The sequence below is a fragment of the Nanorana parkeri genome, unplaced genomic scaffold (genome assembly GCF_000935625.1).
Source record: "Nanorana parkeri isolate BGI_ZX_2015 unplaced genomic scaffold, ASM93562v1 scaffold116, whole genome shotgun sequence".
Taxonomy (NCBI): domain Eukaryota; kingdom Metazoa; phylum Chordata; class Amphibia; order Anura; family Dicroglossidae; genus Nanorana; species Nanorana parkeri.
The window spans coordinates 1,559,192-1,585,840 of record NW_017306384.1 but is presented as its reverse complement, the minus strand read 5'-3'; positions in this window follow the sequence as shown (position 1 = coordinate 1,585,840).

Below are 26,649 nucleotides of genomic sequence, written 5' to 3'. Positions count from 1 at the left end.
TAAACATGGGGGAGGGGAGAGACTTTCTTGTTCCATTGTTAATATTATAATGCATTTTCACAAAGTTTCTCTGTTCTGGAAGTGTAAATGGGCAGCACATAAAATGACACATAGTTATATAGTATACAATACAGTTTCCCGCTAGCATTAAAGTTTATCTAAACCCAAAACAAAAAAATTATATATTGCAGCTTACCAGTTCAAAAATGGTAGCCGCATTACCTTTTTTTAGGCTCTTTCTCCTTTCTTTTTACCTGGTGATCCTGCCAATAGCACACTTCCTGCCCTAGTGTGACTCCATTACTCTATTCTGAACTCACACTCATTACTCACACTTCATTACTGAACTGTATCCATGGAGAAGTCTTGTGACCCTAGAACTGGACTAAAAAACCCTTCCCCTCTCGTGTTCTCCATAACATAAGGGGATGTGTTCTGTACTCCAGAAAAGATTGCTGGGAACAATGTAATTGATTAGAGTGCAACAGAAACATAGAACACAGGAAGCTAGCTAGCAGGCTGATGAAGCCTTAGGAATTCCCTGAAATGCATCCCACACCCTAGGACAGTGATGGCAAACGTTTTTTAACCCGAGTACCCAAACTCCAACACAAAATCAATATATTTATCTCAAAGTGCCAACACTAAAAATAAGTTTGGTATTGTGTTTTAGTTTGGGCGCTGGGGTTTAAAAAACTTAGGCAAAATAGGGAAACACACATATTTAACCATTTGGACACTCAATAAAGCACACACTTCACACACGTAATAAAACACACACACTCATTAAAAAAACACACACATTAAAAAACACATATATCACACGCTCATTAAAAAAACACACGGGGGGGGGGCGTGGCGCGAAGTCGTCGATGGCGGACTGCTTCTGAGACGGCTCCGCAGCTCACCCAGGCAAACCTCGATATAAATAAATACTGAACCAGCTCCGAGTAAGGGATTTCTATAATTAGGGGACAATCCATATTTTGAATAGTTTTGTTGAAACCCTGGGGATTGGTATACTATATAATAATATTGCTTTGGCGTAACTCCATAATGTTCCCCTGTTTGCTGCAAACCTCGATATAACCTGATACAGAACGCAGACTGCTAGACGGATTATGGCTAATTCAAACTCTCGGAACAACCAGAAAAAACAGAAAAACAAAGGTAAACCCATCGCAGAGGCACTGGCGAGGGCCTCAGCTAAAATGGCGCCCACACCTCGGTCACAAGATCTAGCTTCGGCATCCAGCAGTGACATGGAGGGAGAACACTCTGACGGGGACAGGCCACAAAATCGGTCCAACTCAGCGCTACTACAACGGTTCGACTCCATGCTCCAAAAAGCACTCCACAACACCTCGAAGCAGATTATGGACCGTCTCCTCAAGGAGATTCGTGAAATAGGCCATCGCACCGTGGCCTTGGAAGACAGATGCGATGAATTTACCTCAGGGACCAAATCCCTCACTGGCGATATGGATGCCTTGCGCACTGAGAACACCCAGCTCCTTGCCAAGCTAGAAGACATGGAGAATAGATCTCGTCAGTCGAACCTACGTATCCGGGGGATCCCGGAACACGTATTGGACCTCTTCTCTACAACCACGGCCCTCTTTCAAGAACTGGCCCCTGACATCCCCGTCGAGCGTCACAGAACACTCACCCGCAGGCGAGATGACGGCCCTCCAAGGGATGTACTAGTAAAGCTACACTTCTATCGCTCTAAAGAGTCCCTACTGACGGCAGCAAGGACCAGGGCATCCCAAGCGCCATTAACCTTTCAGGGGTATGCATACCAGCTCTTCACGCATCTGGCCCCCTCCACCATCTCCAAACGCAGAAGCCTCCGGCCTTACCTCGACATCCTAACGAAACATCATATTACCTACAAATGGGGTTTCCCATTCCGCCTTCTCTTCTCCTATGGCGGTAGGCATCATGTCTGCACCACCCCGGAAGACACCCAGACCAAGTTGGCATCACTGGGCCTAACGGATGCAAGCCCCTCCATTCCAATGACTACCGAACCCTCCTCCTCCAAAAGATCCAGAAGTGACTCTGATCCTAATCATTCCGGAGATTCCCGAGGCCATGCGCACAAAATGGTTCCCAAGCCTGGAACCCCATGGTGATTTATCCCTCTAGACCATCTGATTCTTCATGGTTTTACCTGGTTCTTGCAACCCTTATTCAGGTTGCCGAGTTTCACCACAAATTATGCCGAGATGTCTTCAACCAGGGTCGCTGACCCACACCTGAGGTACCCGCATATCAACTGAATTGAATCTGGGCAAGATATTACCAGCAACGATACCTGAAACGCCTGTCATAGAACTGCACTATTTCTGACTCGAATACCGGTCTCCACATGATCTGAAAACTGCAGGACTATGTCGAACACCCAGGCCACTATATCCTTTAAGCTTATAATTTGTTTATCGCACAGAATATAATATGTTAATTGGGAGTCTTTCCTACATGAGAGGCCTGGCGAGCCAGCCCGGAAGTAGCAGCTCCCTTATTGTCGATATAATTTCTAGCTGGCTCGCTAGTTCTCTTCTGCTGGGGATTATCTGAGTGTTAACTTAACAGTCGGAACTTCTCCAGGGCCACACTCCAACTGCGACCACAACCTATCTCTAAGGCCTTTGTGTTTACCTCTCCTGCCCTTAGATGCGGCCACCCAACAGTAGTGGAAAACCTTGGAGACAATCTGAATCGGTCTCGGTTCTTATCTTTAAAGTTATAGTTATACTTATGTTATTTACAGTTCTTTAATTATGGTTTGCCTGGGGAAGCAGTTCACAGCTCACCCCACTCCTTGGACAGTTTGGGTCCCATTAGACCCCCTTGCCCAAGGATTATGGCACGAAGTGGATGCCATCCTCCTCTTGCTGAGGTTCTCGATATCTATCTGTTAATTGTTTTTTCGTTGTGTCTTCCCGCCTTTCCTTCCTGACCTGTGTGTGGAGGCGACCATACCCTTGGTTATCGCATCTGACCGAGCAACTGGGTAAGTGTTTAATCAGCCACTGTTCCTATTACACACATGGCAATTAATCTCTTAAGTCTTAATGTACAGGGGCTGAATTCACCAAATAAAAGAACACATGCATTTAGATTCTTTGGATCCTCCCATGCTCACATAATATTCCTCCAAGAAACGCACTTCTCCAAAACCTCCTACCCCAATTATTTAAGCGCCCAATTCCCCACTGTCTACATGGCTAATGACTCCAACAAACGCAAAGGGGTCTTAATAGGCTTACACCATTCGGTGAATTTTGTTTGTCATTCAGAAACAAAAGACCCGCATGGGCGATACCTGATCCTCACGGGCCTGTTGGACGATGGGGAAGTAACCCTGGTTTCTTACTACGCCCCTAATGTAGATCAAATAGATTTTTTCAAGGACCTACTGCACAAAGTCCAATCTATCGCAACAGGCAGTGTCATTATGTGTGGAGACTCTAATCTTGTCCTTTACCCTCATCGAGACAAATCGAATGTTTCCTCAACATAATCGCACTCAGCTCCCACTTTCAGGGGTCTGCTGGCAACACACTCGCTAGTAGACTGCTGGAGGGAACAGAACCCGAACAAAACAGACTATACACACTACTCACACCCACATAATATTTTCTCCAGAATCGATCACATCTTTACTAGTACTTCTCTCATACCCCACACACTCCAATCCCGCCTACTACCGGTCCCTTGGTCTGACCACTCAGCTGTCACCTTGATCCTCTCAGGGGAGGCACATAAATATATTGTATACTCAATACCCCTCGCAATTCACACCTACTGGTACAATATTAGTGTGACAGGCATAACGAGTACCCCCCTGAGGGTAGTACACATACAGGGTGCTTACTCAGGCGCCTCCCCTCCCAGCCAGTTGGACCACATAGACTCAAATTCTTTCATATTACCTCTCTGCTGCAAAGTGACACGTTCATAGCCCACCATCTTATCCATTTCTCTAAGCCATAACTCCAGTGTAGGGGGAGAAGTGGAGATCCACCTACGCACCACCAACCTTGATGCCGTGAATAGTGCTCGTTTAATGGCCACAATTGTATGTGAGTTTGCCCAGGATGCAAACAAGTGGGGAGTTAGTAAGTGAGGATTCAAAAACAGAGTTAATTACTTCCAAGACTGCGCCCCAATACCTTACTAGCTTAGGGCATCTCCACAGTAGATGAATCAAAGAACCCCGATGGATATTGCATTTAGAGCAATTAGGGTCAGCCTTGTACCCGATACGGAACAGAAATTCAGGTGTGCGATATATTCTGTGAATAATGAACAGTTGCGTCAACCTGTGAGTGGGCGAGAGCGAGACTTGTGTAACCCCTTGGAGTGCATCTTCCCAATTGTCATCCGATAGAGGGCCTAGATCTGTCTCCCACCCCTCCCTGCACTTCAATGGTAAAAGAACCTCGGATTTGAGAAGGAGATGATCGTAAAGGAAGGAGATGACTCCTTTAGTGTGCTCCGCAGAAAGCACAGCGTCCAGAGTTGGGGTGGGAGAGAACCCAGGGGGGCCCAGACCAGATTGCGATCTTAGGGCATGACGGACCTGGAGGAACTGGAACTGACACCTACCGGATAGCCCGAATGTGTTGGACAAATATTCAAAGGTACACAACTTGCCTTCAGGGTACAGCTGAGAGACGGTTCGTACTCCGGCACTCGTCCAGTCAACCGTACCCTTAGGGGGAGAAGCTCCGGGAGATTGCCATTTTGCCACAGAGGGGTATAGCTAGTTAACTAGGTAACTCCCAGTGCTCGTTTGGCCTCGGACCAGACCTTTCCCATTAGTCGCACAGTAGGGAGCGCAGAGTGTATTTTGGTATACATATCACTATCTAGATAACACAGGGGATCAAGCCCTTTAAACAAACGTAGAAGGAGAAAGTATGACTGCATGCGATGATCCTCAGACGCCCAGGCTGTAAAATGCTGTAATTGAGAGGCTATGTCAGCGAAACCCCCGCTCTGCGCATGCGCAGCTGAGAACAAACACGCGCCAAGAGGCGCACAGGAAGTTACATCATAGATGGAATCACCGCCCTATTTAAGCCCAGCTCAAACGCCCACTAGTTGCTGGTTTGTCTTGTCAGCTTGATCGTGTTCCTTGTCTCCCATTTAGCCTCGTCCTGTATATACCTGATTCCCCTGGATCTGACCTGTTCCTGTGAAAACGACCATCCTTGCTTGCTGCCTGCCTTTTCCTTACCATTAATCTATCTCTGCAGATACCGGGAAAGACCATTTAAGTCGCAGCAATAATTGACTCCGGAGCTTGTAGTTGCTTCATTGACCATCAGTTTGCCCTCAAACACCTGATACACTTATGTGCCGAGACTCAGCCACTTTCTATACCGTGACCCAGGAGACATCCCCCAAGTTCAGGGCTCGTGACCCAGGAGACATACCCGCTGTTATCCTGGACCTCATTTCCTGCCCGATGTTCCTCGATACACTCTGCTACGGGGCAAACCCCATTCTTTGCCAACTCTGGATTTCATCCGTCCTTCATGCCTGTTTTACCAGCGGAGACCTCTTTACCTTCCATCCAAGTTCGTATCCAGTCCCTGCACTCCAACCTCGAACTCCTGCAAAAGACCCTTAATCATGCTCGGGCCACCACCAAGGCCTCCTTTGATAGAAAGCGCAGGGGCAACCTAAACCTACAACCCGGGGACAAGGTATGGTTGTCCACCCGCAACCTCAAGCTTGCCTGTCCCTCGAAGAAATTGGCGCCACGGTTCATCGGGCCTTTTCCTGTCCTCAAACGCATCAATCCTGTGGCATATGAATTGAAGCTTCCAGCCTCATATCGTATCCATCCAGTGTTTCACGTGACTCTCCTAAAACCCGTGGTCTGGGACCCTTTTGGGGACCGGGGGAGCGATCCTCCATCTCCCTTGGTGGTCGACGGTGATGTGGAATACGAGGTGGAGGCTATTCTGGATTGTCGTGGATCGGGAGCCTCCCGCCGCTTCCTCATTAAATGGAAGGGGTATGGGCCTGAGGAGAACTCTTGGGAGCCTGCGGCTCATGTCCACGCTCCCGACCTGGTCCGTCAATTCCTCCAAAGGGCTTCTGCACGTCCCACCAGGGTCGGCATCCGGAGGCTGCCCGTCGGAGGGGGGCTCTGTCAGCGAAACCCCCGCTCTGCGCATGCGCAGCGGAGAACAAACACACGCAGGCGCAGCTGAGAACAAACACGCGCAGGCGCAGCTTAGAACAAACACGAGCAGGCGCAGCTGAGAACAAACACGCGCAGGCGCAGCTGAGAACAAATACGCGCCAAGAGGCACACAGGAAGTTACATCATAGATGGAATCACCGCCCTATTTAAGCCCAGCTCAAACGCCCACTAGTTGCTGGTTTGTCTTGTCAGCTTGATCGTGTTCCTTGTCTCCCGTTTAGCCTCGTCCTGTATATACCTGATTCCCCTGGATTTGACCTGTTCCTGTGAAAACGACCATCCTTGCTTGCTGCCTGCCTTTTGACCTCGGACTGTTTTGGATATTCTTCGGCCTGCTCCCTACTTGTACTGAATTGGATTTCCTGGCTTTTGAACCCGGCTCGTTGTGACCTCGATTACTGGAGTTTCCTAAAGGACTCGTGCCTCTCCCTGTCTGCCTGGCCTTTGTCCTCAACCTCAAAGGTCACAAGACTTCGGCCTCCCTACCATGTACGTGATAGGCTATATAGTATAACCAAGGGTTGGGCAGTGCAAGGCCGCCAGAGGAGATTCTCATCTTCCAGACTAGATCTCTAAAAATACCACTGATCAGGCGAAAGGTCTTCCTAGGGATCCAGAGGGGTGAATTGTGGAGAACATAGAGCAATTGGGGTAGCCAGATCATTTTAACTAGGTTAACTCTGCCAGCTACCGACAGTGGCAATTTGGCCCAGGAGGTACGTTGAGATCTAAATTTTGCCAGGAGAGGGCTTAAATTCAGTGTAATGTAGTCAAGGGGAGAGGCGGTTATCTGTATGCCTAAGTAAGTAATAACCGACTGGACCTGTATATGAGACAAAGCAGGAGCCAAGGGCGTGTGCATAGGGTCCAGGGGAAGCAGGTTTGACTTCTCCCAATTCACCACCAGACCCGAAAATTTAGCAAAGGTAGATAAAAGGGACATGGCATTAGAGAGGGAGGACTCTGTATCTGCTAAAAATAAAAGAGTGTCGTCAGCATATAACACTATCTTCTCCTCCAGGTCACCCCTCCGGAAACCCCTGATATCATTAGAGTGACGTACCAAAGCTGCTAGGGGTTCAATGGCAAATAGCAAAGGGGACAAGGGGCACCCCTGTCTGGTGCTCGCTGCAGCCCAAACGCGGCTGACAAGGAGTCATTCATTTTTATTCTAGCAGATGGATGGTAGTACAACAAGCGGACCCAACCGCAGAATTTGGGGCCAAGCCCGAATGCAGTCAGGACCGCCCAGAGATATCGCCATTCCACGCTGTTGAACGCCTTGGCGATATCCAGGGCTAGGAGCGCCCTATTACCTGTGTTATCGGAAGCTGCATGTTCAAGAACACTCTGCGTATGTTTATAGCTGTGGACTTATGAGGGATACATCCGGATTGATCCGAGTGCACCACCGAGGCGATTTTTTTGGACAGTATAGTAGCGAGGACCTTAGCCAGGATTTTAACGTCAGCGTTTAAGAGAGAGATGGGTCGGTATGATTCTGGCATGAGCAGATTTTTACCCTTCTTTGGCAAGACCACAACAGTAGCCTCATACATAGTAAGGGGAAGGCAGCCCACAGAGAAGGCATCATTAAATGTCTCCAGTAGGGTAGGGAGTAGTGAAGAGGTGTACGTCCTGTACACTTCAATGGGAAGACCATTCGGGCCCGGAGCTTTACCAGTAGGGAAACTGGCCACTGCCAGCTCCAGCTCCTCCAGGGTGATAGGGGCCTCCAGGTCCAGTCTGTCCTCAGATGTAAGGGACGGCAGGGTGTGGAGAGGTCAAAAAAAGAAGGGGAGGGGGAGAAAAAACAAAAATAACAAAAAAACAGGAACATCCAACGTAGAGCACCTGGGAAACCGTCCACGCCAGTAGGCCTTCGGGGAAAGGCAGCAACTGCCCGCATCACCCGGAACAGCCCGGGATTAGTAGGTAACAGTGACTCCAGCTGGAGGAGGGAAGTCATGCAGTCATGAAGGGAATCTCCTCTCACAGTAACAGTGGAAACATGGCGGTTACCTTGCGTAGGCATAACTCAGTGCCTGTAGGAAACTTGAAAAAGCAACAATAGATAAAGGGGCTCATAGCACTTCCAGAGGAAACTGGTTCAGGCCTCCGGACCTTGACAGTGAGCAAACCTTTCCAGCCAGGATGAAGCTTGAGAGGGATGATCAAAGAAGTGGGTCTCTCCCTCAGCGACCACTCGGAGCCTCGCAGGATAAATCATGGAGTAGGCAAGGTGAAGGCGTTTCTTCACTTCCTGGAACTTAGCCCTGCGCTGTTGAACCTCCCGGGAGAAGTCAGGGAACAGCATGACCTTTGAGCCAGCCAGGGAAATTTCACCCAGCTCTCTTGCCTTCCTCAGTATACGTTCCTTGTCACGGTAGTTGAGCAGCCGGATCAGCAGAGGCCTAGGGGGGTTCCCAGGTGGGAGTGGGCGAGATGGAACTCTATGTGGCCTCTTGACTGCAAACAAAGACCTCACCCAGCCAATTTTCAATAAAGTCGGTTGCATTAGTACCTTCAGTATGTTCAGGAATGCCGACAGCACGTATATTGTTGCGGCGTAGTCGATTCTCTATATCATCAGATTTCAGGGAGTTTGCCGTGATCTGCTGCATCGCCAGCTTGACATCTGCAATTAAAGGGGAGCTAGAGTCCTCCAAGTCGCTAACTCTACCCTCCAAGGCGGCGACCTTCTGCAAATCATGGCTTATAAACGAGATATCCGCTCTCATGCCTTGGACCTGTTCCGTGAGGGCAGACAATGCTGAATTAGAGAGCTGTACAGCCGAAAACACATCAGCAATGGTGGGTTCAACCGGCTTGATTTTGGCTTTAGGGGGCTTGAGGCCTTTAGCAGACTTAGTTGCAGTACTCACGGTCAAAACACGGTCATCCGGGCCCTCAGAATCAGATAGGGGGGGATCACCCATGGATTCCCTGTGGGAGCCATGGGCACCGGAGAGGATAGCCTGTGCTGCTTAGCTGGGGTGTCAGGATGATGTGCAAAGCGCTCCAACCGCGCTGCTGTGTCCTTACGTTTCTCCCCAGCAGCTTTGCATGGGGTCCGGAGCGCAGCCTGTGTGCCGCCGCCGCCATCTTGCATCGCAGGGCAGCCTTGCTTACCTTCCTTCTTTTTGGACATCGCTGCGGGTAAAGGCGCCCACCCTCAACCATCAAATGTGACCCCGAGGGACAGGAGAGCTAGTCCTACAAGCCGACGAGGAACAGGATATCGGCAAGGTAAGCCAGAAGATGAAAATCAGCAGAATGGAGGAGAGCTCTTCCCGGTCACGTCCGTCTACATGCGGCTGCTGGCCACGCCCCCCATCCTGGACCTTAAACAGTTCCATCCTATCAGACCCAACCACAAAGGAAATCTTAGCATCCCAAATATCAGAGTATATACTGCTGAACCGCACGCCTGACATCTCCCCTGTCACTCTCTGGGAAGCCCACAAACCGGTCTTGAGGGGCAAGATTATACAAATTTCCTCTAAATTTAAATGTGAATGTCTACAGCGCCTAAGTTCACTAGAAAGCGACTTCAACGTCTGCTCCCAGGCCTTCACTATGGACCCCCATCACAGAGCAAGAGGTTGACTTAGCGATAAAATCTCTACCTAGCAGCAAACGTCCAGGGCCAGATGGCTTTTTTAGAGGCCTACTATAAGGCATTCCGGGAACTTCTGACCCCTATACTAACAGAATCCTTCAATAGTCTACGTGATGGGAAACAGATGGGTCAAGACTCACTCACCGCCTCAATCTGCATGATACCAAAGCCAAATTCAGATCATTCTAATCCCTCCAATTTTAGGCCAATCTCCCTACTTAATGTAGATGTAAAGTTGCTCTGTAAAATCCTAGCCAATAGGCTGAACCAAATAGTTGGCAAATTGATCTCTAATGACCAAGTCGGATTCATTCCTTTGAGACAGGCAGGGGACAACATTTGCAAAATAGCCTTACTTACTCATGTCGCCCACAAGACTAAAACCCCTGCCATGCTGTTGACGCTAGATATCAAGAAAGCGTTTGACACCGTCTCTTGGCCTTACATGTTTTACACTATGGAACGGTGGGGCTTTGGTCCACGCTTCCTTACATTGATATCTTCCTTATATAAAAACCCCATAGCCCACGTCAAATATGCAGGCTATCGCTCACCATCCATCAATATCCAACGAGGTACTAGAAAATGCTGTCCACTCTCGCTCCTTCTCTTTGCCCTGATCCTGGAACCACTAGCTCAAAAAATACGTAACTCCCCTGATATATCGGGCATAATTCATGAGGGTAAATCCCATAAATTAAGCCTCTTCTCTGATGATGCTCTACTCTTTCTCACCAATCCCTTAATCTCCCTGCCCAACCTAATGTCAATCCTCTCCTCTTTCGCTTCCCTTTCAGGCCTCCAGATTAATGAATCCAAATCGACAGCATTGAACATCTCCTTGCCTCCAGGGTTGCTTGAATCTATCCAAAGACAATTTCCATACCCCTGGGAATCTAAGGACCTCCCGTATCTGGAAATAAAATTGACCAACTCTTACCACACCCTCTATGGAGCCAACTATCCCCAAATTATAACTACTTTTAAACGGCTTCTAAACACATGGACCACATACCGACTTTCATGGCTTGGCAGAATAGCAGCCGTGAAAATGACCCTTCTACCTAAAATCCTATATCTATTTCGGTTCCTTCCAGTGGCTGTCCCCATGCAAATTCTTAAAACTCTACAGCCCCTCATATTTCGTTTCCTGTGGGCAGAAAAACGACCCAGAATCTCAAGACGCACAATGGACCTCCCAAAAACTAAAGGTGGGTTGGCAGTTCCCAATCTGATCACTTATTATTTTGCAGCCCAAATAGCCCAAATTGCCCAATACCACTCGACTCAGGAAACTCCGAACTGGGTTGAACTGGAAAATTCCCTGACCCACTCTCTCCGCATTTGGGACTCTGTGAAGACTCCGCATTGCCTCATTTCATGCCACCTCCACCTAATGTCCTTTCTGCATAACCCCACGTTCCCCCCAGCTCTAGATAACCCTACAGCTTTTTCTGCCTGGTCCCCCCACAATCTGACTTATCATTGGAAATTCTATTCTGTCAGGGGGATAATTACCTTCCCAGCGCTCCAAGAAACATATCACCTCCCGATTAAAGAGGTATCTCGATACCTACAAATCAAGAATTATATACTCAGCATAGCCACAAGGGACAGGAGCTACATATCCTTTACATGGTTCGAAAGGGTCTGTCGGGATGATCCACATCGACCAGGTCTTATCTCCCTCATATACTCTACCCTTCTCACTTCACCCGATGCACCCCCACCCTCATACACCTCCAAATGGAACCAGGATCTGAATACAATCATTGAGGAAGACAGGTGGACTAAAATTTGGGAGAACACCAAATCTAGTGGGAAATGTGCGAGTATGTTGGAAATCAATTATAAAGTCCTCTTGCGGTGGTACATGGTACCCAGCAGAGTGGCTCTATATAATCCGGATTGCTCCCCGAACTGTTTTCGAGGTTGTCAAGAGCGTGGCACTTTTATCCACATATGGTGGCATTGCCCCCTAGTCTCTGAATTCTGGAATGAGATCTTTGACCTCCTCTCCACAATTTTGTCCACGCCAATAGCAAAAAATCCGCAACTCGCCCTACTAAATTACAACACTGCCAAACTTTCCCGCACCGCATTCAAACTAACCCTTTTTGTTACCACCTCCGCCAAAAGAGAGATAGCTAGGAATTGGCAGACTCCATCCCTAGTCATCTCCTCGGTAATAAACCACATCCATTGGATCTTATCACATGAAAAACGCACGGCACAACTTACCCCCTCCATGGCTAAATTTGAAGCAATCTGGCAGCCTTGGATAGATCATTATTTCGCATCTGATACCCAACGTAGGTTGTTTATAGCAGTTTATAACCCTCTTAATATTGATTAACCATTTTACCCTATCCACCTCCACACACAGGTCTCTCATTCCCTCCCCATCGTTTACCTTCCGTGTCTCCCCTACGACAGTCTTCGTGTTCATGTTGTTTGTCCTACATGTCTCTCCTCCAGGATATGCCTTGCATCTATGATGGGACTACCACGCAACTCCGATCTTTATTTGTTAAAAGTGCAGTCCCCCTTCCTTTTGAAGCCTTCTGGACCTTTTCCAATATCCTGATGAATGAACCTGCAACTAGTTATTCTTTTGTGCCACAATGGAAATATATTATAATTCTGATAGCGATTGGCTCAGTCTTTCCCACTAATTTCGTCATTCGGCTATTGTACACCTTCTGGCATGTACTGCAGAGACTATATTTTAATTGTTCCAGTTACAATGTTAATGCAATATATATCCATGTTGTTATTGGTAAACATATAAACATATATGGGCCGCAGAGATCACGTGTTGTATGTCTATTTTTATTATATCTATAATAAAAATTTATTTGGAAAAAAACACACATTAAAAAACACACACATCACACACGCATTAAAACACACACACATCACACACTCATTAAAAAAACACACTCATTAAAAAACACACACTCTCACACATGCATTAAAACACACACATCACACAGATATCACACACATTAAAAAACACACACATCACACACGCATTAAAACACACACATCGCTCATGCATTAAAACACACACATCACACACTAATTAAAAAATCACACACATCACACATGCATTAAAACACACATGCATTAAAACACACCCATCACACATTCATTAATAAAACACACACAGATTAAAAAACACATCACACACGATTTGAGACACACATATCACACACGTAATGAAACACACACATCACACATGATGATGTGTGATCTGCATCTCTGGCTGATGCAGACCATACTAATCATTTCTGCCTGTGAGCAACAGCACCACAAGGGAGCGATCAGTATGGTCTGCATCAGCAAGAGATGCAGCTCACACTGATCCTCTACAGGACCACCACGGGATGATTTTCATTCAATATATTGCTGGTTCTGCAATATATTAAAAGGGATCAGGGCACCTGTCGGATTTAAATATGGCCATCTTTAAAAACTTAATGTGACTTGGAGACCCTTTGAGCACCGGAAGCCCGCGCGGAGCACCCCAGGTGAGAACCCAGAGTGTGCGACCCTAGGAACTGGCACTTAGACCTGCTTGCCACCAGTGGGGCCCCTGCTTGCCCTCTGTGGCATAGATGCCATAGGTTTGGTAGAGAAGAATATCACCAGCACACCAGAATCCTTTTAGGTTCATCAATTGTTAATTTTATTCAACAGATTGTCATTTGAAAAACAAACGCTTTCGGGACCTCTCAGGGTCCCTTTATCAGGCTAAATATCGACATATAACAAACAAGATTGTGAGTTTAAATGGACATACTGTTGTGAGACCACCCATGCAGCCACTCCTTAACACGCCCACCTGTGACATCACAAAATTATATAATGTGATTATATACCATTCAAAATTGTTCAAAACAATATAAATTGAAGCAAATATATGTTGATGAATCATGGTAAGATTGCCCATTGACATATATGACAATATTAGCGTGCAAGAAGAAATCAAAAGGCAACTGCTGTATGGCAGGGACATGCGGTCAGGGGAGGCAGGTGAAGCAGAGCCTCACCTCGTATTACGAAGAAAAAAGGTGTCAGCTTCAAGTCTGAAGCTGACAGCTTTTTCTCCATTCAGATCGGCTTGTTACAGGTTACAGAGCAGGGAAAGCCTCCCCGCTGTGTAACCTGTCATGGATGGAGCGCTGCCTGCTAATTACAGGCAGTGCTGCATTCAGCTTTTGACAGCTAGTTAGGTTACATAGCAGCGGGCTTCCCCACTGCTTGTGTAACCTAACTTGGTGAGGCAAGACCTGTCACAGCCTTTACTCTGTGTTGGAGGCGTTTGCTCTGTGGATGGCTTGGACCAATGGCAAAGCGCCATTGGCCAAAGCAATCCAATAAAGAAAAAAACAAAACAATGAAGACATCGATCTTGATGCCTCACCAGTAACGAGCAAGTGAGGGAAGGGAAAGCTCCTCCCTGTATCCTCCCTTCCTCCTCCCCACACAGCTTGGTTACCGAGCTTGGGGCGGGCTTCAGCGCGATGAGGTGGAGCTTCGGCGGGGTGGGGGATGCCTCACCCAGCACAGGAGGCATGTCACCTCACTGCTGTATGGTCACAGTGCAGTGTGCCTTGTGCTTATTGGTTGTCATGGTACTGGACGCTAGACTCCAGTAAAGTCAGGGAGGGTCTGCCCACTCCTGTCAGCAACCTCCGCTGACGAATGTCTTGTGTGGGCGACAGGAGTGTGGGCAGCTCATAGCACCATGGGCGGAGTCAGCAGTGAGTTGAGGGAATGCATCACCATTGCCCATATTTGTCGTGGTTCCAGATGGAACGCACAAAGCCGTAGCGTCCTGTGCTGGATGTAGTTATGGAGACTGGATGCTCGTGAAGTAAAAAATTACAGCTGGGAGTCAAAGAGCAACATAGTGAATGGAAATAAACAGCAAGATGGCCAAAAACAAAAATCATAAGCATCCTATATGGGCTTTTTATAGTCAAAGCAAAGCTCATTCATTTTAAAAGTATTCACAAACGAGATTCATGGAAGCTCCTGAAAAAATAACACATCGTATATGTGTGATGCAGGTGACAAAAAAAGTAATTATAGCTAACAGACAAGTTAAACAATATAGTACTGCTATTTGGAGTCTTATTATTAGGATAAACATACTCAATGTGCAATTAATGGACACTGATAAATAACACCTAAACTCACAGTCACAGTTTTTTAGTTGTCGATGTTGAGCCTTATGAAGGGACCCTACAAGGTCCCGAAAGTGCTTGTTTTTCAACTGACAATCTGTTCAATAAAATGAACAATTGATGATCCTAAAAGGGTTCTGGTGTGCTGGTGACATTCTTCTCTAGCAAACTTATGTGATAGTGGTGCCTTCCGCAGTCATTTCAGCACCCATCCTTATCATTGGGATTTCCGGTAAGGAGTGAGACAAGTTGTTCTCCACAATGCGTGCCATAAGTACACCATCACTGCCCTAGGACATATGTGCAAAAGGGGGAATCTTGGCATGCACTGCACTCTCACTCTTATGTCTGGATGCTGGTATTTTTCTTGACTTTATCGCTTGCCACTAGCCACTGGAGTGCATAGGGAAATTCTCTGCATTCAGCTTTTGACAGCTAGTTAGGTTACATAGCAGCGGGCTTCCCCACTGCTTGTGTAACCTAACTTGGTGAGGCAAGACCTGTCACAGCCTTTACTCTGTGTTGGAGGCGTTTGCTCTGTGGATGGCTTGGACCAATGGCAAAGCGCCATTGGCCAAAGCAATCCAATAAAGAAAAAAACAAAACAATGAAGACATCGATCTTGATGCCTCACCAGTAACGAGCAAGTGAGGGAAGGGAAAGCTCCTCCCTGTATCCTCCCTTCCTCCTCCCCACACAGCTTGGTTACCGAGCTTGGGGCGGGCTTCAGCGCGATGAGGTGGAGCTTCGGCGGGGTGGGGGATGCCTCACCCAGCACAGGAGGCATGTCACCTCACTGCTGTATGGTCACAGTGCAGTGTGCCTTGTGCTTATTGGTTGTCATGGTACTGGACGCTAGACTCCAGTAAAGTCAGGGAGGGTCTGCCCACTCCTGTCAGCAACCTCCGCTGACGAATGTCTTGTGTGGGCGACAGGAGTGTGGGCAGCTCATAGCACCATGGGCGGAGTCAGCAGTGAGTTGAGGGAATGCATCACCATTGCCCATATTTGTCGTGGTTCCAGATGGAACGCACAAAGCCGTAGCGTCCTGTGCTGGATGTAGTTATGGAGACTGGATGCTCGTGAAGTAAAAAATTACAGCTGGGAGTCAAAGAGCAACATAGTGAATGGAAATAAACAGCAAGATGGCCAAAAACAAAAATCATAAGCATCCTATATGGGCTTTTTATAGTCAAAGCAAAGCTCATTCATTTTAAAAGTATTCACAAACGAGATTCATGGAAGCTCCTGAAAAAATAACACATCGTATATGTGTGATGCAGGTGACAAAAAAAGTAATTATAGCTAACAGACAAGTTAAACAATATAGTACTGCTATTTGGAGTCTTATTATTAGGATAAACATACTCAATGTGCAATTAATGGACACTGATAAATAACACCTAAACTCACAGTCACAGTTTTTTAGTTGTCGATGTTGAGCCTTATGAAGGGACCCTACAAGGTCCCGAAAGTGCTTGTTTTTCAACTGACAATCTGTTCAATAAAATGAACAATTGATGATCCTAAAAGGGTTCTGGTGTGCTGGTGACATTCTTCTCTAGCAAACTTATGTGATAGTGGTGCCTTCCGCAGTCATTTCAGCACCCATCCTTATCATTGGGATTTCCGGTAAGGAGTGAGACAAGTTGTTCTCCACAATGCGTGCCATAAGTACACCATCACTGCCCTAGGACATATGTGCAAAAGGGGGAATCTTGGCATGCACTGCACTCTCACTCTTATGTCTGGATGCTGGTATTTTTCTTGACTTTATCGCTTGCCACTAGCCACTGGAGTGCATAGGGAAATTCAGATCAGTATATATATCTATATATATATATATACATATATATATATAGATATATATACATCTATATCTATATATATATGTATATATATAGATATACATATATGACAAACTTTGCATGCTTTTATCTATGTGAGTGCAATCTTTTCTTTTGTTAAAGGTGTTTTAAACCACTACACTATGACTGTGCACTTGTGCTCTTCCCTTGTGTCTCTCCAGTACCAAGAAGAATTTTGGCATGAGAAGCTGTGGTGTGGTGTTTAACATCAATATTCAAGGATTTTGTTTACAGCATTGGGTCAAGTACAGAGAACAGGCAATCCGACAGACTAACAGGAACATAGATCACTAGACCATTCAGCAATTATGAGCAGGGCAGGCTTATTTATATAGGCTAATCAGTCAGAGGGAATGCGTCACATCCTGTGCGCTGATTGTAGAAAGGTTCATGAACCCATCGCACTCCTGACCGCTTGTCCGCTTGTGCTGCGGTGATCGACGGATGGCAACCGTCATATAACAGTAGAAGCAGGGACACCAGCACTCCAGTATAAGCATGAAGATAAAGTCTTATTTATGGAAGAAATACGACATATCACAAAGATGCGACGACCGTTTCGGGGTCACGCAGGATCCCCTTCCTCAAGCAATGACACGTGGCAACAGTACAAACACAAACCAATATATATAGCAAACACCCACAGAGCAAGAACCAATCAACAGGAATCCATTGACTCAGGGACGTCATGTATGACGTCACATTCCCACCAGGACAGAGTTCAAAATAGGTCAATGCTAAAGCCTGATGAAGGGACTCTGTGTGGTCCCAAAAGCGCTTGTTCATTTGACAAAGAACTTCAATAAATGAAGCTTTTGCTATCCTAAAAGGACTGCTGTGCTGGTGACATTTCTACAATTTGCTGATGTTTGCGATGCCATCCGCAGTCACTGCGAGCACCCCCCACTACAAGGGACTTATAGTGGGGGGTGGTAGTAGTAGGTAAGGAGTGCAACAAGGATAGTATTTACATCCTGTGCACTGGACGCCAGCGTGTTTTCCTGTGCACATCCCATTGCTTGCACCTGCAGACTAGTGCATGTTTTCCTATAGGAAATGGGACTATGCGCATGTGTAGAAACAGCTGTTGCCTTACAGCTCTATTCTATATCTTCTGTGCATTACTGTTCCTTCAATTAACATATTTGCTGGCTAAAAAGGAAGGTCATTATTGTTGTCTATGGTCAATGTCATTGAGCTCCAATAAGCAACTTTCTCTATATAGTTGTATAATTAATTAATTAATTAATTAATAGTTGTATAATTAAACCCTCAGATTTTTTAACATAAACCAATATCCGTATCTCTTCTCATGCTGGGCAGAACTTCTGTTTTGCAGCAGACTGCCTCGTCTCTGGAATGGATACATGGTGTCAGTGTGCAGGTTCACAACCTGAGCCAGCACTACAGGAAGAGGCACTCAGCTGCAAAGGGAAGTTCTCCCCCAGCATGAGAAGAGATAAGGATTTAAAATGAAGAGCAGCAAAGAGAAGGGAAACTACCATGGATTACAGTAAGGCACACATTACAGTATTGGTTCATGTTAAAAAATCTGAGGGTTTAATGTCACTTTAAGGTTATCTGAAGAGCAGCCTAAAACTGCAATACATGTCAATTTGAACATCAAAATCAGATATGATAACATGGGGGACGAAATGAATTTTCATCATGATAACTTTGAGACATGATAATATGAAGCACAAAAAAAATTATTGTATATAACTTTTATGTCCAAAATTGTATTTATTGCACTTTTAGATGAACTTCAGGTAATCTTACCTCAACCTAAAATAAAAATTTTCTTTGTGCTAACCTTTATTTTTAGGGAGAACACAATTTTTTGGGTTCCTCCACTTCTCCATTTTGAGGGGACCCATAACATCACTACCAACGTCCCATATACTGTATGTATTTCAGCTGTGTATTTGTTTGCTCCTTTGGAGTTTTTCATTTAAAATATAAACATAATAGGCTATGATTATTACCCATACAGCAGCAGACAACATCTCATTTATGCCTAATTTGGTAGCAAATATTTTTTATAGCTTTGGATATAGGAGACCACTCTAACATCCTGTGAAGTTTATTTAACAGAGCAGGTCATTGATTTGCCTCAGTCCTGACTTACATCTCCTTGTGTCCCAAGGCAGATTATATTTACAAGTGATGGTGATGAATTTGCTGCTCAAAATACATCACCATAACTTTACATATTAAAAAGCCTGTCTCTTACTGTCACATTGTGCATTGAAGTTTAACACTAGGACGATGGGGGATGATGTACGCAAAAATCTGTTGTCAAGCAGTGATTTCTAAGCTGTTCATCTCAAAATATGATAGATCCATACCTGCAGATATAACATGTATGCACAATGGTATAAAGTAACCTGATCCCATGCATTCCCAGACAGTGCAGGTTGGCGCTTCTAAAAAGCCACTTGACTTGTCACACTGATCAGAATATTCTCTAAAGGTTATCAATCTCTGGATTTTTCACAAGTTTTCTTAAGCTAGTGGCTTGAGAACAAAGTGGATTGAACCTAGTGACTGTTCTATGATATATATTCCTTTCATCTATTTTTTTCCTTCAGTGTCTCTCATTGCACTAATGAAGGTGGGGTTGAGTGTGCACATGTGTTTTAAAATCAACTCATAATGTATAAATCACACTGAGCTTGCTCAAAGAAGCAGAATGTGAACAAGTGCTTTGGTTCCATGCTTAGTGCACCACATGATCAGTATGCCAAAATGGAACAACAGTTTCAGGGTGAATACCTCTGTGGCAGATGTTGCCCTTTTGGAAGCTCGAAAATGCGAAGTAAACTATATTGCACTGTATTCGTGTCTAGCGTGGAGAAAGTTTGGCCGAAGTGCTGACCTTTCTCCATGCAAATGACAACTGGGCGGAGCCAGCCACAATCTCATGGCTCACTCCGCCCAGTTGTAATGACAGATCAGCGTCCCGACATGACCTGCGGACGCTGATCTTTCATTAAACAATAACAATTGGGCAGAGCTGGCTGTGATGTCATACTGAGCAGAATAGCCCAAAATATGAAAATAGGGGCGAACGGCAGCGAGTTTACTGTCGGGTTTTCGGCTCAGCTGATCCAGATGTTATAGTTAGGGGCCTGGCTTGGCTAAACGCCCCCTCATTAGCCCGTCTATGCCTGATACTTCACAGGCCATACGGTGCATTATGGTTTAAAAAAAATATCCCCTGCAAATCTGCACATAAATTCAATGGACTTACAAATCTCAACTCCTTCTGCACTTCGGCTCAGCCGAACATGCAGAGCATGTTTGGCTGACCGAAGGCAGCCGATCTATGGCTGAAATCAGCCATACAAAGCTGAAGTGAATAGCCGAGCAGCGTTCAGCTTACTTCACTTCGGCTTGGTTATTCACTCGGCTGACTTCGGAAGCTAAGTGAATAACCCCCTAAGATGTTGTGGGTGCATCATCATTGGTTCCACAGTAACAACAAACATGCAAATATACAACCAAAAATCTGTGGGTCCATGAGGGGTCTGCAGCCCAGACAGGCAAAGATATGCAGTGACACCACCATAGCAAAGAAGCCCGATGGAAAGGCTCAGGTTCTTCCAGAGCCCAGGGGCGAAGCCCGCAAAGAAGGGTAAACCCTGGATCTGGCCGAAACCCCACCACGAGCAGCGAACCCACTTCCAGGAGCACACAACCAGGTCAGGAAAACAGCAACAATTAGTTTAGATACCAATGTATAAGCAACGAAAAGGCAATGCCATCAGTGGCTTGCCAAAAAAAGGCAGCAAGACTCATCATGCACTGCCGGCAGCCTACAATAGTAATAAATGATTGTCAGCAGGGAAGAACTACACAATCACAGACTAAACATAAGTGGATGAGCATAAGCAAGTGAGAGAGGCAAAGGAAACCGAAGAGCCAACTAAGGGCAAATGGGAGGGACCAACGTTAGTGCATGATGATTGAACTGACAAGAAGTGTACAATGACAGTAAGGTATGCAGAAAGGCTAGGTAAATTTAAAATAAAGAACAAATGGAGACAGCACCCTTTCCTCGTGCATTAACGTTTTTATTATCAATGAAAATGAAAAGTGACAAAACTACTTATATATACGACATGGAGTCTAACAATGTATAATCATTCCAGGAAAAATCTAAATAATTCAGACTGCCAATCTTAGAAAATATGATGTGTTTCGGGGATACTACCCCTTTTCCAGAGCTCTTTCTGAGTGATAGTCATCTTTCAAGATTGCTTATAAAAGGGGAGCAACAAGGGACTACTGAGCGCTGGGAGAGTGAGATTGCTTTAGATTCAAAATAAACTAGTTTAGAATAGTCAGTGTGCCAATAAATGCAGCATTAGTATAAATCCCATAAACAAAAGTGTACACTAGTGTAGTGGTAGCATCTCAACAGATAAACTAATAGCAGGTATACATCCAGTTCAGGGTAGGGCAAGGCACTTAAAAATAGCATAGTGATGTCCCCGTAGAAAGTTCAAGCAAAAAATGGGAAGAACTTCCACCTGTTGAAAGATCAGCAAGAACAACATGATTGTAGGACCCATGACCAGGTGACAAAGAACATACAGACCTGTAGGGTTGGTGTGTCAATTGATGGACCAGTAGCAGGTATAAACATTAAGTCCGCCTACCCAGTCCAGTGTAGAGTGCAGCATATGAACACAAAACAACGGTGACCAAAACGCAGTTACTTTGTAGAACAGTATAAAAACAATCCTGAAAAGGCAATATTCAGGAGGCCAATGATAAGTCCAAATTACAAAGGTGCAAAATAATAGAACATGAGTGCTATAGAACATAGGAGAAGTAACGGGTGCCATGGAGTGGTTTCACCTGATTGGAAATGACTCCTCCAGAGAGTGTGGAGAGAAAATACATAGAAGATAAGAAGCTGATCATCCATTATTATTATTATTATTATTATTATACAGGATTTATATAGCGCCAACAGTTTGTGCAGCGCTTCACTATATAAGGAAGACAATACAATCACAATACAATTCATGGTAAGGAGGGCCCATTAGCCTTGGAGTGAAAGACCTAGGATCTCAAACACTGAAGTGCTTGTGACTGGTTTGGGGAACCTTGGGAAATGGAATTGTCTTCCTGGAAACTTGAGTGTTGCTTCGTTGGGCCTCCTTCATTGATTTGGATGGAGCCGAGTCCGCAGGCAGTTGAAGACCATGGTCCTGGATGCAGGAGCATAAAACCTCTGAGGTCTAAAGCTTGTCTTTTTGGGTAAACAAAAGTCTAAAGGGGTAACACCACTGATATCTAATGCCTGCAGACTGGAGGAGCAGGAGATAGGGTCTAAGGCAGGGACGTGCGGTCAGGGGAGGCAGTTGAGGCAGAGCCTCACCTAGTATTATGCAGAAAAAAGGTGTCAGCTTCAAGTCTGAATCTGACAGCTTTTTCTCCATTCAGAGCGGCTTGTACCAAGTTACACAGCAGGGAAAGCCTTCCCGCTGTGTAACCTGTAATGGACGGAGCGCTGCCTGTTAATTACAGGCGGCGCTGCATCCAGCTTTTGACATGTAGTTAGGTTACACAGCAGCGGACTACCCCACTGCTTTGTGTAACCTAACTTAACCTAACCAATGTCAAAGCGCCATTGGTCCAAGCTGTCCAATAAAAAAAAGAAAAAAAAATCGATCTTGATGCCTCACCAGTGACTCAACAGTGACGAGCAAGTGAGGGGCAGGGAGGTGCCTCCGTGTCTCCTCCCTTCCTCCTCCCCACACAGTATGGTTACCGAGCTGGGGCAGGGCTTTAGCTGGATGGGGCAGAGCTTCGGCAGCCTGGGGGGCGCCTCATCCAACACAGCAGGCACGGCACATCACTGGCTAAGGGCTTTGGGTCATCGATTGAGCCAGATCAGCATACAAGTTGTATTTATGCCCTCGAAAAGACAGGCCAGGCGCATTTGTTGCTGCTTGAAAGAGCCTCTCCTTTGTGCAAAAGAAGTGCAGCTTCACAATGATGTCACATGGCGGGCATTTCCCACCTAAGCTCTGTGGTAATGGCATAGGAGGCTTTGAACAACCCCTCTTGTACTATGTCTCTCATGCACTCCAGGTCTCTGTTACCTGGGAGCACTTCAATGAAGAGGTCCTGCCTCCAAGAAGGGAGGTCAGCATACAAGTTGTATTTATGCCGTCGAAAAGACAGGCCAGGAGCATTTGTTGCTGCTCGAAAGAGCCTCTCCTTTGTGCAAAAGAAGTGCAGCTTCACAATGATGTCACATGGCGGGCATTTCCCACCTAAGCTCTGTGGTAATGGCATAGGAGGCTTTGAACAACTCCTCTTGTACTATGTCTCTCATTCACTCCAGGTCTCTGTTACCTGGGAGCTCTTCAATGAAGAGGCCCTGCCTGTCTTCAAAGTCAGCCAAGTGCCTGGAGAGAAAGACAGTCTTCCCTAGAGTTGCCGTGTGCCATCTATCCGTATGTATGGTGACCATGTTAAGTGTCTAAACTGCATCCTGTGTCTGCTTTTGGGAGGCAGGCTCATTGCTGGAGGATACAGGAGGATCTAAGCCACCTGATTTACCTCTGTTGAAGGTTGGGCCCACGTTGGAAAAGCTAATTAACGGTGCTGTTGGCCCAAGGAGTGCAGAGTACTGTCAATGAGCAGCCATCTTGCACCGCTGCACCCATGCTCCCCTACTGCTGGCAAATTCTACACTGCTCTATCCTCTGCAGTATATTAAATCTTGTAGCCAGCATGTACTTTTTGTCTCTACTGTATACTACTGTATCATCTTCAGTCTCTTATTTCTTATAGTAAAACACCTACCTATCATTTTTGCTCTCTAGTACATTTCTCTTATTTTCTATGGCTAAAAACTGTCCTACTGGCCAATTTTACTGTTATTTCATCTGCAGTATCTTAAATCTTGTAGTAAAGTTCTGCCAGCACTTCTTTTCTCTATTATCTTTGGTCCCGTGTTGCTATTTAACATTGTCCTGTTTCTGGCTAATTTTACACTGCTGTGTCTCTTAATTCTTGTAGTAAAACATCTGCCTGCCCTCTTCTGCTAGTAGATTTTGGCCAGTTATCCCCCAATAAAAATATTCTGCTGCAGGAAAGTTTTGGTGGCCAAACACCTTACAACCATTGTACAACTTTTTTTGTCCAGACATTGCACCCTTGTTTAATTTTGGTTCAAACAGCCCATCATCCACAGACCAATGTAGTTTGTGATTATCGTTCATCAGCACCACTAACTGGCCATTTTTCATCTATCGAAAAAATCACGTACTGTACATGTACGTCCACCCGCCGGGAGGGATCCGCGTTCCGTCCGTAATTTTACGATAGGCAGATGGCAAGGGCTTAATGTCTTACTCGTGTATCACACAGCTGTAGATCCTCGAAAAAACTCTAAATTCATGGTCCCTGTGTCTGTCGTAAAATAGCCGCCGCTCCAAGCTCTCTCGCGTGATGGACTATAATCTCGCATTTAGTTTATTTATTTGTATTGAGACTGTAGTCCATCACAGGAGCGAGCTTGGAGCGGTGACTACTTTACAACACACACAGGAACCATGGGGAACAAAAGTAGCCACCCCCAAGAAGGGAGAACAGTGTCAGCACCAATCAGAGATGATTTGAGGATCTACAGCTGAGTAATACACAAATAAGATACATTTTTTTTGAAGGAGAACTATGAGATGAGTGATTTCCACTCACCTCATAGTTCTAGCCGACCTGTGACAATGAGACTGTCACAGGTCGGCTCAGTAGATCGGGAGGTGAGCGAACACATACCGGGTTCGCTCACCTCTCGATCCTGTCACGGCTCTCTGCCGTGACAGGGGGAGGGGCTGGATTCCCCTCTCCGATCTGCCAGCGCTGACTGGCGGAATGGACGGGGGAGGGTGCGGGTACAGCTGGCTCTGCCTCTAGATAGGCAGAGCCAGCTGTCACTCACGCAGCTGGGCAAATCTCGACGTCCACGCCGGGATCCGCTCCGGCTGCGGCGTCTCCGTATACCGCAAGCTGTAGCTCGCGGTATACTGAGCTTAGGGTAAGGGGAGGACGCTAGTTTGTGTCCTCCCTTTACCCTAAGGAGAACTATGGGGAAAAACACTGACCCCCATAGTTCTCCTTGAATGTCAGTTAAGCTATTTGAATGCATTTTTAAGATTTAACTCCTGAGTTTGCAGCTCAAGCTATAAAAGAAGAGCATGGGCTATTTCATTCTCACTGCTGCACCTCCCGCGAGACAGTAGGAAAGCATAATTCAAGAACAGTCCAACCAATGAATTGTGTAGTGCAATTTCCCACCCCCTGTCTTTCACAATTATAGGACGTTATAGGAAATATTTAGATCACTGTACTTCCTTTTAGTTTATTGTTATGATTTTAAGTGTTAAGGGGTGAGGTAATAATGCTCCATAATGAATTGAATGGAGCTTTCAAAAATTAGAATAGTCACATGATGTTAACATATAGGAAATAAGCCCTTTTCATTTTATGGGTTCATTAAACGCCTTACATCAACACCACTCATCCAAACATTACATTAATTCATAGCATATCTCAGGTCTTCAACTGGTAATAAAGTCAGGGCATAATAAACACCCCAAAGTTATGTATGCAAAGACCTCCAATTTGCTTAACACAAGGAGCTTATTATATGTGCCCCATAAAGGAATATCACTGACCCATTTAGTAAAAGGCAGGAAGGCTGGAATTTAATGGGTGATTAGGGTGATTGCTGAAGGGTGTCTGCCACAATGCTTACTGACAATACTGCTGCTTCTTTCAGTGTGTGAGTGATCCTACAGACTGGAGCCATTAAAGCAATTCTCATCTCTCCTGTCATTTTACCCTCATTTCACAGTATGTATTTATTTAGTTTTTCTATGGTAAAATCATGCAAGACTAGCAATCATTTGTCTCTCTCAGCAGAACACACTGAAACATTCTAGATTTAATATTAGGCGCAATTTGCAAACATGAAAACAAACTAAATATTGTTGAATTCCAATGTAAATGCGCCACGCAATGTGGAATTAGTAAATGATCAAATACATGTAAAATATATCTAAGTAAAAAAAAAAAAATTCTTAAACTGAAAGGTATGAAATTCGATTGCAGCTACACTTGGGACTGGAGGTTACAGGAATTACATTGAAAACAAACGTAAAGCCCAGTTAAAGCCTTCATTCTTATTGCTGTAATGCAGTCAATTCCATTAAGAAATATGCTCTTCTTTCTATGTATTTTTACATAGTTAAAATGCCTGGGGTTAGCTGCACAATATAGACATGGACCACTTCTTGTTTGTGAAATTCCAGGCAGAAGTGCCCTGAAGTCTACATTCTTTCAGTGGGCAGCTCCAGTGGCAGTGTTGAAAGGCCATTTGAAGCCTCTGTATTTATTACTGTAATGCTGTCAGGCTGCATATACATATATAAAAATACACTGTGTTGAGGTGCATGCGTGCTGACCAAGTATGATCAGCTCCGCACCGGACCCGGTGCTTTATGGACATCACGGCTGATGTAGCTGCCTTATATTGTATGCCTTCTAAAGGAGATTATCCTGCACTTAGCCAAACAACTCTGTATGAGGCCTTGGGACGAATCGCTTGTAAGTCAAATACTACACTGCCTGCAGAGGAAGACCCGCGGTCATCGGAGGACCCCCCACCCGTTCAGGGATGACTCCAATCACTCTCTACCTGACCATTGA